The sequence below is a fragment of the Carettochelys insculpta genome, chromosome 4, assembly GCF_033958435.1.
Source record: "Carettochelys insculpta isolate YL-2023 chromosome 4, ASM3395843v1, whole genome shotgun sequence".
In the NCBI taxonomy this organism is placed as follows: domain Eukaryota; kingdom Metazoa; phylum Chordata; order Testudines; family Carettochelyidae; genus Carettochelys; species Carettochelys insculpta.
The window spans coordinates 24,874,411-24,886,414 of record NC_134140.1 but is presented as its reverse complement, the minus strand read 5'-3'; the positions used below and the strand labels follow the sequence as shown (position 1 = coordinate 24,886,414).

General features: G+C 51.1%; 1 protein-coding gene across 1 annotated transcript in view; it reads right to left on the bottom strand.

Annotated features, from left to right (window-relative positions):
- Nucleotides 1-12,004, bottom strand: part of JAKMIP1 (janus kinase and microtubule interacting protein 1) — a 165,222-nt gene that overhangs the window by 124,930 nt on the left and 28,288 nt on the right. The gene's annotated exons all lie outside the window — the stretch shown is intronic.

Below are 12,004 nucleotides of genomic sequence, written 5' to 3'. Positions count from 1 at the left end.
GTAGAGTGGATATCATCCACTGTAGTAATTCCTCCCATGGCTGTAAGCCAACCTAACATAGGATGAATTAAGGCTATAGAGTAGGCGTGTCCTAATCCTTAAAGCCAAAATTTGCAGAACAAGTAAAATACATTGTATCTTTTACTATGGACCCAGTGCCTCAACTTGATTTCTTACATAAACTTTATTATTATTATTATTAACCTCTAACTGTAGGAAATGGAACAGCAAATAGTTCACTAACAAAGAGCACACGGATTCTCTGAAATAAAGGAACATTTATTGAAAACAACCTTCCTGAAAAGCTTTAAACAGGAAAGTATGTGAAATGCTCTGAGATAAGTATTTTGACTATTGTTACTGATTTATAATAACTTTACAAGGGTTATAATGATGAAGCCAGTACATGGATCAATTATCATCTTCCTTTCCCCCACCCCAACAACCCACCCAACCTGCCAAACAATCCAGTAAAAATTCAATCCTACTCCCTCTAAGATCAGTAACAAAATTTTCAGTTAGTTTAATGGGAACAGGATTGCCCCCCCGCCCCCCAGATAAAAGCAGCTTCTTGGGCAAGACCTTGCAAATTTCTAAGTATCTCTTGTAAGCTGCTGTGAATCCTCAACTCCCAATGACTTCAGAGGCAGCGAAAGGCATTCATGATCACAGGATGCTAAACACCTGGCAGAATTGGATCTTCGTGTTTCTAGCTAATGACATTCTTAATGAATGATGCTTCATCTATTCTATTAGCATAACATTTGCTATTGTTATCTCAGTGGACTCACTTAAATTTCATTTTATAGTGATACATCATTTCATAGGGCTCTATCTTGCAAGATGCAGAATTTCCTACTAAACTTAATGTGAAAATATTCTGTCTTCTCTTGGACATCGAAAGCCAAACTGGAATACAGTTCTTCTGGAATTCACTATTTTGAGGGTTTGCAAGCTTGCCCACCTGTGAAATATAACAGAACTTCAACCAATAGGCTTCTACTGCAACATAACAAGTTCTATAAACATGACCATAAAACACCTCCATATTTAATAGAATTTCCCCCCTTTTTCTCAATTTGCCCTTCCCCAGTATCCACCTTCAAACAGTCCAGTATTTCAATGATGTTTTATTTGGGGTCTATCACTTCTGCCCCTGTTGCTGGATAACAGACATAGTTCTCAGGGCTCACAGAGCAGCTAACTTGCCAATGCCAGCTTGCAGGTCAAACCATTAAGCTGAAGATATGAACGCTAATGAGCCATCGCTAGGCCACCAAAAAAGACTTTACTAAAATGCTCTTTTATACCCACATTGATCAAACTGAAACTGTAGCTGTTCCAATCCAATCAAATAAACCATTTTGTTTGATCTCTTCCAAAGAGTTGGCTTTATACTGAAAGAAATTGCACTTGGAAGAGAATCAGTTACATTGTCTACAGAACGGCCTCCTATGTCTGGAATCAATGGAGAATGAGAAAACCGATCCATCAAAGACATTGCTTTGGAGTGACTGTAACATCTCTACTGCGATGCTATGTGGCACAAGGGATGAAGACCAAGTGCAAAGTAACACAAATCTGCACTAAGGATGCTTGAAAGCCCTAGAATATAGAGAATCAAAATAGAAAGAGGTACATGTAGAGAAGTGACAAGCTCTCCCCTTTTTGTCTCTACATAGGAAATTAGGCAGCTCACCCTTGGAACACCAGAGCTGCGTCTACACGTGCACGCTACTTCGAAGTAGCGGCACCAACTTCGAAATAGCGCCCGTCACGTCTACACGCGTCGGGCGCTATTTCGAAATTAACTTCGACGTTAGGCGGCGAGACGTCGAAGTCGCTAACCTCATGAGGAGATAGGAATAGCGCCCTACTTCGACGTTCAACGTCGAAGTAGGGACAGTGTAGACGATCCGCGTCCCGCAACGTCGAAATTGACGGATCCTCCATGGCGGCCATCAGCTGGGGGGTTGAGAGACGCTCTCTCCAGCCCTGCAGCTCACTGGTGGCCGCGTGGAGCGGCCCCTTAAAGGGCCCCTCCCCCGCCCTGACTGCAGGAGGCTGAGGCAACGTGCAGGCTCCTGCCTGTACACGCGGCAGCGAGCCTGCACAGCCCTCAGCCCCTGACAGCAGCCATGGCTGCCCAGCAGCCCCCCCAGCGCCCCCAGGGGACCCCCCCAAGAGAAGCCAGAGCAGCCAGAGCAGCCAGGGGACCACGCAGTCTGGGAAGCGGCAGCGGGGCCCCTCTTGGACGGAGGCCGAGATGCGGGACCTGCTGGGGCTCTGGAGCGAGGAGGAGGTGCTCCAGGTAATGGGGAGCAAGAGGCAGAACGCAGATGCGTTCGCTCAGCTGGCCGATGGCCTGGCTGCCCGGGGTCACCCTGCCCGCACTCCGGACCATGTCCGGAGTAAGGTCAAGGAGCTGCGGCAGGGTTATGCCCGGGCCCGGGATGCGGCCAGCCGATCTGGGGCCGCCCCCGTCACTTGCCCCTTTTACAGGGAGCTCAGGGACATCCTGGGCTCCCGGCACACCTCCTCCCCTCCGGCCACCCTTGACACCTTGGCTGACGAGCCCCAGCAGGCCCTGCAGCCGGGCTCCGCCCCGGAGGTAAGCCCCACACCCCGGGGGTCCCCCCCGGAGGCCATCCCCGGGACATCGCGGCAGGAGGAGGAGGAGGGGGGCTCCTCCTCCACCGATTCCAGCCTGCAGATCCTCCTCCTGCCATCCCGGAGCAGCAGCAGGGCCTCCGACCCCCGGGGATCTCCGGACCATGGGAGCGGACCCACAGGTAGGTACCCCTCTCTGGTGGACACCCCGGGGCTTGAGGGGCAGGGGGAACAGAGATGTGTCCAGGGCCCCCCACACGCTCACATGGCCATGGCCCCAAGGACACCAGGGCCATGGCCCTCACAGCACTGCAGCCATCAGCCCCTGACCCCCGCCACCCTGCATGACAGTGCCATGCCCCATCCCCGGGCCAGGGGGGAGCGGAACCTCGAGGGGCCCCCAGGCGGAGGGGGTCGGACACCCCGCAGCAGCAGCATGTGATAGAGTGGGGGGAGTGCCAAAGGGAGACTCAGGCTACATATGAGCCACCCGAGCCGAGGAGCTCCCAGGGCCAAAGGAGGATCCTGGCGCTACAGCTGGCAGGTGACACCTCTGCTCTGAACAAACAGGAGGGAGGAGCCGAGCTGGCTTGGAATTGGGGGGCGAGGGCGGGGGCCACAGGTAGAGGCTAGGGGAAGGGAGAGCTGGTAGGCAGCCAGCCAGAGGAGGGGGAAAGCTGCATTCCAGAGGGGTCCCCCTTGGGGTCTTCTCCCCACGACGGGTTGGAAGGACTGTCTCTTCCGACAGCTGGTGCTGTCACTCCTGCCAGAAACTGGCCATCTGTGGCCTAAGAAACCTCTCCTGCTCTCAGACCCTGCGGGGTGAAGTGAGAGTCGCTCCCACCAGGGGACGGGCTGCAGGGCAGGGGGACCCCTGAACCCCATCCATCACAGCAGCATCTCCCGGGGACGGGGATGGGGAACCTGCAGCACAGGGCGGGGGGGACAAAGGCCACGCCTCGGGGCCCACACTAACGCCTGTCTCCATTCTTCTTTCCCCCCTCCTCTCCTGTGTCCTGCACCTGCACCATCCGAAGGACCGGAAGAGAGCGCCGGCGAGGCATCGGTCGTCCCAGAGACCCCTCCGGGACCCTCGCTCCAGGGCAGCCCCTCGGCCGAGGAACGACCGGCCCCGCGGAGGGCCAGACGGCGGACCCCGCGCCTGCTACCGGCGGCGGCCACAGACCCCCAGCTGCTGGCCATCCACCGCCGGCAGCTGGAGGTGTCGGAGCAGCACCTCCAGCTGCAGGAGCAGGCGCTGGCCTGGTGCAGAGAGGCATGGGGGGCCTTTCTGGATACCATCAATCGGCTGATTGATTCCCTGGCCCCCCATGCCGCGCCGGCCGTGCCACCGCCCGCCATGCCCGCTCCTGCAGTCCCACCACCGGCTGCTCCAGCCGTCGCCGGGCCATCCGCCGTCGCCCCACCACCTCCCCGCGAGGGCCACCGCGCCGAGGGACCCCTGGAGCCACCCGCGACTCGCTGGCGCCGCTACCTTCCGGTGGAGCCCGCTCCCACCCAGCCGCGCACCAGACTGCAGGCCCGGTGGAGCTCCCGGCCGGGCACGCCCACTGCTGGGCTGTAGGGGCGAGGGGCCCAGGACGTGGCCCCCCCCCTTGTTGGACAGACTTTGGGGACTGGGTGGGTGGGGTGGGTGTTTCCCCTGTTTGCCCCGTCCCCCCCCCGTACATAGTTCTCCCCGTTCTCCTCCCTGCTTTTTGTTTTTCTTTTGATGGCGCACAGTGCTTTCATTTTTATTGTTGTACATAGTTTTATTTGTGCCCATCTTGGTTTTGTTGAACGTTTGTCCCTCCTTTTTGGTTTCTGTCTCACATATATATATTTTTTTATTTAAAAAAAAAAAAAATCGTGAGGACAAAAAAAACATTTACGTTCACCCACAAGTTCGTGCTGTCATTTCTCCTGGACAAGTGGGGGGGGGGCGGTGGGGTGCTCCATGGTGGTGTGGGCATTGGGGCAGGAGTGTGGGGGAGGAAGGGGCGGGCAGTAGGGGGCCTGGACACAGTTCACCCCGCGGCCTGGTCGTCGAAGTGGGCCCGCAGGGCCTCCCGGACCCGGGTCCCCTCTGGGTCCACCTGCCGACTGGGGGCAGCAGGTGGCTGGAGGTGTGCCCTGCCGGCCTCGGCGGCCCAGCCCTGAAGAAAGCTCTCCCCCTTGCTCTCCACGAGGTTGTGCAGGGCGCAGCAGGCACCCACAATCTAGGGGATGTTGTTGGGGCTGGCATCCAGGCGGGTGAGGAGACATCGCCATCGTCCCTTGAGGCGGCCAAATGAGCGCTCCACCACCTGGCACGCACGGTTCAGGCGCCCGTTGAAGCGCTCCTGGCTGGCGGAGAGGTGGCCCGTGTAGGGGCGCATGAGCCACGGCCGGAGGGGGTAGGCCGCATCCGCGATGATGCAGAAGGGCATGGTGGTGTCCCCCAGAGGGATCTCCTGCTGGGGGATGTAGGTCCCCGCCTCCAGCCGGTGGCACAGGCCCGAGTTGCGGAACACCCGGGCGTCGTGGGTGCTGCCAGGCCAGCCCACGTAAATGTCCTGGAACCGTCCCCGGCTGTCCACCAAGGCCTGCAGGACGACTGAATGGTAGCCCTTCCGATTGACATATCGGCCTCCACTGTGGTCCGGGGCACGGATGGGGATGTGAGTCCCATCCAGAGCCCCGAAGCAGTTGGGGAAGCCCAGGGTGGCAAAGGCGGCGACAGTGGCACGTGGGTTCCCCAGCCTCACGAGCCTGTGCAGGAGCATGGAGTTGATGGCACGCACGACCTGCAGAGAAAGCACATGGGACAGCCCCAATGAGGGGTGAGCAGGGTGTGCATGGCCCTGCCCTGCCCTGCCCTGGCCCCCCTGCCCTGCTCTGCCCTGGCCCCCCTGGCCTGCTCTGCCCTGCCCTGGCCCCCCTGCCCTGCTCTGCCCTGGCCCCCCTGCCCTGCCCTGCTCTGCCCTGGCCCCCCTGCCCTGCTCTGGCCCCCCTGGCCTGCCCTGCCCTGGCCTGGCTCCCTTGCCCTGCCCTGCTCTGCCCTGGCCCCCCTGCCCTGCCCTGGCCCCCATGCCCTGCTCTGGCCCCCCTGCCCTGCTCTGGCCCCCCTGCCCTGGCCCCCCTGCCCTGGCTCCCCTACCCTGCCCTGCCCTGGCCCCCCTGGCCTGCCCTGCCCTGGCCCTGTGGGTTCTCTTACCTCCATGAACACAGCCCCGACGGTGGCCTTTCCGATGCCAAACTGCTGCCCCACGGATCGGTAGCTGTCTGGAGTGGCCAGCTTCCAGACAGCAATGCCGACCCGTTTCTCCACAGGGAGGGCACGCCACATGGCAGTGTCCCGGTGCCTGAGTGCGGGGCTGAGCCACTGGCACAGCTCCAGGAATGTCTGTCGGGTCATCCTGAAGTGGCGGACCCAGTGGTCGTCGTCCCACTCCCCAAGCACCAGCCGCTCCCACCAGTCGGTGCTGGTGGGGTAGCTCCACAGCCGCCGGCGTGTGAGGCGGGGGGGTGGAGCGGGGTGCTGCAAGGGTAGGGGCTGAGCCCTGCTGCCCTGGGGGCATGTCCTCCCCTGGGGCAAGAAGGTGCTCAGCTGCCCCCAACATGACAAGAGCCAGGGCAAGCCCTGCTTCTGCCGGGAGGGCTGGGTGGACCTCCAGCTGCTGCTGCTGCTGCTGCTGGGGGTCCATGCCTGCGGCGCTCGGGGTCTGTGTGCCTATATGGCTCGTCAGACCGCGTGCTGTGCAGGCTGAGTGTATGTGGGAGGGGCCCTTTAAGGGAGCGGCTAGCTGTTGCCCCGGAAGCGCTAGTCCGCCCGTTGACCCTGTCTGCAGCTGTGCCTGGCATCCCTATTTCGATGTGTGCTACTTTGACGTGTAGACGTTCCCTCGCTGCGCCTATTTCGATGTCGGGCTGCGCAACGTCGAAGTTGAACATCGACGTTGCCGGCCCTGGAGGACGTGTAGACGTTATTCATCGAAATAGCCTATTTCGATGTCGCAACATCGAAATAAGCTACTTCGATGTAGGGTGCACGTGTAGACGTAGCCCAGATGACCTACACATTACACTGTCAAGAATTGCAAGACCCACCTTAAAATGAGTGACCAAAGCATGAACAGCTCAATCAGGAAGCTCAAACTAGAAATAAGATGCAAATTTTAAAAGTGAGGGTGCTTAAAGCATTGGGACAGACTACCATGTAATGTGATCCATTATACATCACCATCTCGAACCGGGTAATGTTCTAGTGATAAAATAGACTGAGCTACAGAAACCAGAAGGGACATTAGGAGCCAGCAAACCAGCTAGCCCTCTATGGTATTTAATAGGACTTAAAACAGTAGGCTTCTACAGAACCTGTTACGTTTCTATAAAAATCACTCTAAAATCCTTTCCATTTAATTGAAAATTACAACTTTTCCAAAAGATTTTGTACCATTTTATGGGATTGTTTTTTTGTTTAATTTTATATTCTTGCAACCCAAGAAAGACAAAAAAGCAAAGGAAAGCATTTTGAGTGGATTACAGACATGGAGCAGTACACACCCACAACTGATCAATTGAGTCCTTTGTTTAGGAATGTTCCTCAATTCTCTGAAGATGATCAGTGCTCACACAGCACTATCTGCCAGTCATACTTTCTACCGTCTCTTGCTGCCTCAGAGACATTATCCTATCCTGGCAGAAATAACCTGGCCTGAGCTATTCACACCTTTGTTGTCTCTTTGGTGCATAACAACAATCCAATGGTGCTGGGCATGCGGCACTCCGGTCCCAGAGCCCAGCTGGCAGAAAACATTGCAGTACATTTCCTCATTGATACTGGCTACCACAAACACATTAAACCTCCCAAAACCCCACTCCATATATTGGCTTTCCATAGGATGCTGAACTAAGTTCAAGGTGTCAGCCTTTATCTTCAAGGAGCTCAGTGACCAGGATGAAGCCCATGGTCAACCACATTGCTCCTTTGGCAAAATGGAACTTACTATAGTAAAAGTAAAGTTTGTCTGTGCAGGAGACATATTTCTGAGGGTGCTGGCATAAGACTTTGGCATGAGCTCCTGCAGAAATTAAAAGAACCATCACAAACTTCACAATGCTCTGCTCCAAGCACAAGGCATGTTTCTTCAGCTTTGTAATTTATAACAAACATATAGCCACATGTACGTTTCATATTACAGATTTAAAAAATCCCAGAACAAAAAACACATCTCCCCCTGCACAGAGGATGAGAAACCACACATGTGACTAAAGTCAGCCACACTGCTTAATGTTCTCTTGGAAGGCACTCAGATACTACAGTAATGAGAATGCTAGGCACATGTATATAGACTAACAGAAAGAAACATTAGCCATCTATAAAATTTAATTTATATATGCAAATCCTCCAGAAAATTTTCTCAGACTTTTCTGTACTAGACACAGGCTGGCCAGCCTCCTGTGGCCTCTCCACTATTCATCAGACATTAAGACAAATAGGGTCCCAACCTATAGTCTCTACCAGGCATCTCCTTCTCTGTGCCTTTGTTCCAAACTTCTGAGACTGAAAGTGGCAAATGCAACAGACAGCATGTAAGTTTACAGCTACACTGTCACCACTTCAGTCCTCCAGAAGTCAGAACTCGTCTACCATCACACCACACACAGCGTCAAATATAAATCAACCTTGTTGCCAGCAATCATTTTTTTCCCCTGTCAGTCTTGCCTCAAGCATTATTATGTATATGATTTTTCTCACCACCCCTTCCCCACCACATCAGCTTTGCTCTGTACTCGCTTCCTCACCAGATAACATCACTGCTCACAAGTACTCTCTGGACCACCTCCACACACCCTTAACCAGATGCACACATGCCAGTCCAGAACTTCCTTTTTCTCCCCTCCCTATTCTTTCCCATTCTTTATTACTCTTATTGCTGGGGTCTTTTTAGATTGTTTGTCAGGACCACGTGACTCCCTTTATATTTTACAATCTGAGAACAATGTGCTTTATGCACAAAACTGAACAAGAGACTTTTATTAAATTAAGGAAAACAGGATCACTTATTCCCAAAGCTATTTTCTTGTCTCTCCCCTTCACTGTCCAATTTCTTCCTCGACTCTTACTCAGATCTTCGCACATGGGGTAGAGTACTTATTGTGAGGACCCTAGTTTAGTTTTGGGCTAAAGTATCATAGATTATATTATACTGCATTTTAAGATCATCTAATTTCCTGTTCTCCAGCACCTCAAGGTCTCTTCCGGTATTATGATCTTCCCATTATCTCCCTACCACTGAAAGTGTAGGAACGTACTGGCTTGAATTTTATATTGTTGTTCCGGGGAATATTTGTAAACCTTTTAGACTCCATTGTATTGTATCTCTTTCCACACCACATCCCAGCTTGGTACTATCTGTGAGTTTAATTAAATATGCTTTATTATATATTCTTCCCAACAATAAAGAAGTCTGTCAATCTACAAGTCATACTCTCCCACCACAATGAATCATGATTTTGTGCTCCAGAAATCAAATGATCATATTTACTGTATTCCCTTCATTTAATAAATTTACATTACAGTCTAATGAGGGTGGCCTTATTTAGTCTTTAAAAACTTCTGTTGCTTATTTTTGTTACCCTTCAGCTGTTTAGAAGTTCTCTCTTGTATTCCCCCCACCTGACCCACCTCACCCCATTAATTTACTGGGAATTGAGAAAGTAGCCTTTACAAAACACAAACACAGAACTTCAAAATCAGAATATCTACATTGTTCTCAATATATTCTGCCTCTAACTACAAGTCACGTTCAGATATTTCAAGAAAACCCAGTAACAATCACAGAATAAGTTGCCCAAAAACAAAGCTTCTTTCTAACTCCAAGCATTTAGTGGTTAACTTGTGCCCTGCAACATACGAGTTTTACAAGTAATCTATCATTCAGTGACTATATTTTAAATTCTTCCATGTATTGAAGATGGTTTTCCACACCTTTCTTCATATAAACAGAAATTTAAAAGAACTGTTGCTCTTGTAACACCATGTTTTTTTCTTAACTTGCACACATCAACAGTTAAGTTCTTAAAACTCACTTTTCAGACATAACATTGTACTGCCCACTGACTCCCTCTTGGAGGTACCAGTCCATCACAGGCAAAGTAAATTTCAAGAAATGAGATTTTTATGAAGCCAATTAATTTAGAAATCATAAAACCAAATATACAGAGTTCACAGGGAAGAGGGGGTGGAACCTCTCATTTAGAATGAACCCCAGGTGCACCTCACTTATGGTGAGAGCAATACTAACTGGGTCACAAGCTGCAGATGTCAAATAGCTATGCTGCTGCTGGATTTCTGCAGTATGAACAAAGCTCCTGGAACAATGCAAAGTTGTCAGTCCTCAGTACTTGGCAAAGGATACTGCTTCATCAGGGGAAGAGAAAAAAAAAGGTATGCCTAGGCTAAAATACAAAACTGGTAGCATGGCTGCAACAGGCCTGAACCAGCTTACTCAGGCTCATGGAGCTCAGGCTGCGGGGCTCTAAAATTGCAATGCAGATTTTTGGATTCTGGCTTTGAGAACCTCTCCCCAAAGGGGTTTCAGAATCTGGACTTCAGGCTGAAACGTCAAGCCTACAGCGCAATTTTATAACCTTGTAGCCCAAGTCTGGTGAGCCCACTTAAGCTGACTCAGGTTTTGAGACTTGGTGCTGCAGGTTTCTTACCATAGCATAGGCATACCCAAAGACAAAATTGCTTTGGCAGTGGTCCCATGGATCTGATTCCTGCTGGTGTTCCAGCCAAGATGGGCTAGCCAGAGACACTGATGGACAGTGTTATCTTTTTCCTCCCTCAGCGTGATGGAGCATCTTCTCCTTGTGCAGATGGTAGACCCTAGTAATTCCATGGTAACATGCCACAAGAATATGTCTGGCATACTGAAGTCCAGTACCAGTGTTGATGGGCTGATGGTGGCAGAGCCCTGCAGGCGAATGTGTCCCTTGTGTCAATCAGTGACATTAGAGGAGAGGGCTCTCCGTCTGAAGAACCAAAGCACACGTCTTGGTAACAATGAAAACAAACAGACCTCTAAGAGCTGGCAGACAAGTGTATGCACTACCAATATTGGTCAATGCTTTGGCACTGATAATGTTGTCCCCTCAGCTAATGTTGCTAGCTTTCATGCCACTGATGTTAAGATTGGCTCTGGCACCATGGACATCTGTGCTGGTACTGATTATTTTCGTGCTTCCTTCTTCTCTGTGCTGAATAATGGTGTTTCTTCTCTATTAGACTAGCTAGTGAATGATGCTAACAGGATACCGGTGCTCATCCTCTCAGGCACATATGAGGCCTTGATAGATTGTTCCAGAAGGTTGAGCATCAGCCTCAGGTAACTAGCAGAGAACTACAGGAACACCAAACATTTGATCAGCATAAGCAACTCTTTTAAGCAAAAGAGGTACTCATATCCACATTTTAAGCGAATTAACTCATTGTTGGATGGACACAGCTTGATGCTCACAGGCTTCAAGTGGGCCATATCAAGGGGCAGGTCTAACAATCAATCCTAAACTCAAACTAGTAGATACGATCATAGCAGTCATAAGGCAAGGTAAATTAGACACGTTATGAAAGTTTTTAGATTTAGCCAAAAGCACAGAACTATTGGGTCAGACACTCTCGAGTTTCCAGCCTTCTGCCATATCTTTTCTTTTATGCCCTTGTATGGGAGCATCAGAAGGCAAAAGGGAGATGGTGACCCAATGGACACTGCTATTCAAAAAAATCTGATCTCGCAGACGAATATCTAGGTCCAGATCCAAGTTCCTCTTTGCTTTACCATTCAGTTTAGGTATCATCTCGCACACATGCTGTAGTAACCGCACGCTTATAACTGTAGCTTAATAAACTTGTAACTAGTTAAGATCCAAGCCTAACTATTTTGTTAACCCTTTTGTCACTGCAACACAGCCGGCACAACAAAAGAACTTTAACCGTTTGGTTACTACAGCCTGGCCGTGGGTGAGTGTGCTAGGAGCTGCCTGCTCTAACAGTAAAAAACTGGGTTGCTTAGGACCCAGGGGAGTACCTCACCGCACATTACCTGGCCACCGGCTAACACATATACAGGAGTAAGTTTGCAAATTTTAAATCGTTCAGCAACAAATACAGGCCATTTGGGAGATGTACTGGGGCTTGTGATTGCTCATATAAGATTTGGTTTCACAAGAGCCATAGTTTTATGGTTTATAGCAATATGCTAAGGTTAATTTTTAAAAGTGTCACACTTCATTACGTGATCTGGGACTGAACCTCTCAACGATTATAAAAGCAGCTAAGAACATTTCTAGCTTCTTATCTAATGATGTTCAGGATGTTCCCAGGAAAATTTAGAAAGCTGTTCCTCAA